Source organism: Hetaerina americana, unplaced genomic scaffold (assembly GCF_022747635.1).
Source record: "Hetaerina americana unplaced genomic scaffold, ioHetAmer1.1.p SCAF_16, whole genome shotgun sequence".
Taxonomy (NCBI): Eukaryota; Metazoa; Arthropoda; class Insecta; order Odonata; family Calopterygidae; genus Hetaerina; species Hetaerina americana.
This window is the reverse complement of record NW_027286719.1, coordinates 1214209-1218116: the sequence shown is the minus strand read 5'-3', so window position 1 is coordinate 1218116 and position 3908 is coordinate 1214209. Positions and strand designations below refer to the sequence as shown.

The 3908-nt window shown below is 42.3% G+C and overlaps 1 non-coding gene across 1 annotated transcript; it reads right to left on the bottom strand.

Annotated features, from left to right (window-relative positions):
* Positions 1-1005: 1005 nt before the first annotated feature.
* On the bottom strand, positions 1006-1081 carry TRNAA-GGC (transfer RNA alanine (anticodon GGC)). The gene has a single exon. It is a non-coding gene; the product is annotated as a tRNA-Ala (tRNA).
* Between the last annotated feature and the right edge of the window lie 2827 nt (positions 1082-3908).

Here is a 3908-nt window from a genome sequence, read left to right as displayed (position 1 = left end):
TATATATATATATATATATATATATATATATATATAATCTATTCGTGATTGCATATATATATATATAATCTATTCGTGATTGCATATATATATATATATATAATCTATGCATATATATGTATATATATGTGGGTCGTGGTAGTCCAGGGGGGTTAGAGCGTTGGACTACTGACCAGAGGGTCCCGGGTTCGATTCCCGGGCAAGGCACTCTGGGCACCTGCAGCTCCACCCAAGCTCTATGATTTTCCGGGTAACAAGTCTTCCTGGGAACCATAACCGGCACGGGGAAAGGAACTGGCCCCTCCCACCCTGATGTGTGAATTTCATACGCCGTTGGGAGTAGTACTGGGTGAACTCTACCAGCACCTACAAAACCGACCTTCGGGTTGATTACTGTGTTTATGGTGGTGTATATATATATATATATATATATATATATATATATATATATATATATATATATATATATGATCTTCCGATACGACCTTCCGATTCTGCTACGTCTTCCGATGAAGACGGAGCAGAATTCCGTTGAAATTATCAAGAAATAACGTATGAGTGATCTTTTTATGTATTCTATATTGTTTGTTGCTGTCCAATTTATTATTCAACACTTCCGTGTTACGTCGATGAAATCATATATATATATATATATATATATATATATATATATATATATATATATATATATATATATATATATATATAGACGACAGCCGTGCTGTCGAAACGTAAAATAACAAATTGTGAGTGTCCTTTCTTTGTGTCTCTATATTCTAAAAATCTACATCTGTGTTTTTATATATTTGTGTGTCGCCGAAGAGCGTTCCATTTCGAAGATATTTTATATATATATACATTCAAACACGAAATCCCGCCAAACGGCGAATAAATACTCATATATACAGAAACATATATAAGGAAAAGGGATAGGAACACGTATAAAGGACGAACACAATAGAGGTGGGGAAGGCGGAATCGAACGGATCACAAGAGTAAAAATATTTCCTCAACCGGGACTCGAACACCGGATCTTTCCACTTGCCAGGCGGATGCTCTTAACCACTTGAGCTATCGAGGATATGTAATTTACCCTGAGATCCGTGGGTCATATATATATATATATATATATATATATATATATATATAATATCTTCGAAATGGATCGCTCATCGGCGACACACAAATTAATAAAAACACAGATGTAGATTTTTAGAATATAGAGACACAAAGAAAGGACACTCACAATTTGTTATTTTACGTTTCGACAGCACGGCTGTCGTCTTCAGAATGGCGTTCTCGGGGAAGAGCGGAGAGGATGTGCGGGGGAGAGGTGGGGGAAGGAGAGGTAAAGGGACCAATAGGAAATGAACAAGGGGGTGGGGGGGATATGTAGGCAGCCAATTGATGCATCCAGTGGGCTTGGTTCAGCCCGGGCGGTTTGAATGATTGGGCCACCCAGATATGCGCCATCTCGCGGGTTCTCACCTCTATTATACTCGCAGATTTGGGAAGGATTTCAATCACCGAAACAGAGAAGCAGTCGTCAAAAGATTGGTTGTGGGAAGCGGTGTGAGTAGGGATGGGATATTAAGAAAGGTGGGAGATTTGGTGGAATATCGGTGGTTATTCATGCGGAGGGAAAGTGCGGTCGTGCATTCGCCCACGTAGAAGGCAGGGCAGAAGTTACAGGAGAGGCGATATATAATATTTTTTGAGGTACAGGTGGCGAGTGGTTGGGAGTTGGTACTGAGTGAGGGGGAGGGTCTTAAAAGATGACAGCATTTGCAGCGTGGGCGGTTGCATGGTGCGGATAGGGGCGGGGGAGAGACGGGGGTGCTTGAAGTTGGATTTGTGGACTTAAAGATGTCTCGCAGGTTCGACGGGCGTTTAAATGAAACAGAGGGACAGTGTGGGAATAAAAGTGATGTGGACTGAGTGTTATTGATAATTGGGAAGAGGTCACGGATTAGATGTTTAATTTTGTGTGTTCCGGGGAAGAAAGTGGTGATAAGATTAGGGCATTTTGGGCGGTTTGGTTTGGGGAGGGGAGTGTATTGTGTTGACGGTTTGAGGATTTTACTGTTTAGCAGTTTTTCAGGGTACCCACATTTTCTGAGGGATTCATGCAGCTGGTCCAAGTATTTCTGTTGGGAGGGGGTGTTGTTGCAGAGACGGAAGCCACGGATAGAGAGTGAGAATGGGATGGAGCGCTTTGTGTGAGGATGGCAGCTGTCGAAATGAAGATATTGTTGCTTATTGGTTGGTTTAATGTGGACTGAAGTGTGAAACGTATTGTTTTGGAGGTGAATATCGATATCTAGGAAGGTAATATTCGAGTCGGATTTAGAAGAAGTGAATTCAGTCATTATATATCGCCTCTCCTGTAACTTCTGCCCTGCCTTCTACGTGGGCGAATGCACGACCGCACTTTCCCTCCGCATGAATATCCACCGATATTCCACCAAATCTCCCACCTTTCTTAATTATCCCATCCCTACTCACACCGCTTCCCACAACCAATCTTTTGACGACTGCTTCTCTGTTTCGGTGATTGAAATCCTTCCCAAATCTGCGAGTATAATAGAGGTGAGAACCCGCGAGATGGCGCATATCTGGGTGGCCCAATCATTCAAACCGCCCGGGCTGAACCAAGCCCACTGAATTCATCAATTGGCTGCCTACATATCCCCCCACCCCCTTGTTCATTTCCTATTGGTCCCTTTACCTCTCCTTCCCCCACCTCTCCCCCGCACATCCTCTCCGCTCTTCCCCGAGAACGCCATTCTGAAGACGACAGCCGTGCTATCGAAACGTAAAATAACAAATTGTGAGTGTCCTTTCTTTGTGTCTCTATATTCTAAAAATCTACATCTGTGTTTTTATATATATATATATATATATATATATATATATATATATATATATATATATATATATATACACACACACACACGTGTATGTGTGTGTGTATGAATGTATATATATAATAAATCGGTAGTTATCCTTATAATAATATAATCCACTATATATATATACAGGTATATATATATATTTATTTATTTATTAGGTAATCTACCGGTGAAAGTAGGTTTTTGGATGTACATAACTACCAAACGATTGTTTTGTTTCTCCTAAAAATGTACAACCCAACATCCTTCTCAACAACAGGCTCCTCTTCAATTCTGTACACTTCCTACATCACTTCAATCCGTCCAACACCACTATCCTATTCCTGCCCCTTTCTCATTCGCCTAACATGCTCCCCTCTATTAGAGTCTTAAACATCTCACTGCTGATCAATATGCCTTCATCCAATTTTTCTGCCTCCTTATGGTGTCTCCCAAGAATCTCCTCTCCTCGCCGACTAACATTTGCTCATTTTTCTCCCTTTCTGTCCACTTCACCTTCTCCATCCTTCCCCACACCCACATTTCAAAAACCTCCAATCTGCGTCCATCATCCTGCTTCATTGACCATGTTTCCCCGCCGTGCATAACTACGCTCCAAATCAAACTTCTGACGAGCCTTTTTGTTAACATCCTTACTCAAGACGCTCCTGTCATCAACTCCCTCCTCCTCGTGAAAGCCTCTTTGCTTCGCCGTGTTCTCACCCGGGAGTCAATAGCTCGGGTTTTCCTTACACGTGCCTAGACCCCTCAAACCTCTCCGATCCCCGCCACTCCTCTCGGTAACCTGATCATTCCCGCAAAGCGAAAAGGTATCATCACAAAATCCTGCCTTGTTTACGTCATTAAGACAACAAAACGCGCGGGTGGAGGGATAATACCCGCTTCGGAAGTGCATGCGCTTCCCTTGGGCCGCTAAAACGAGGGGCCCAAGATCATGATACGCCAAATCTCGTCTGTTGTGTGATTTCGAAGCAGAGAATTTCGCCGCGTGAAGCA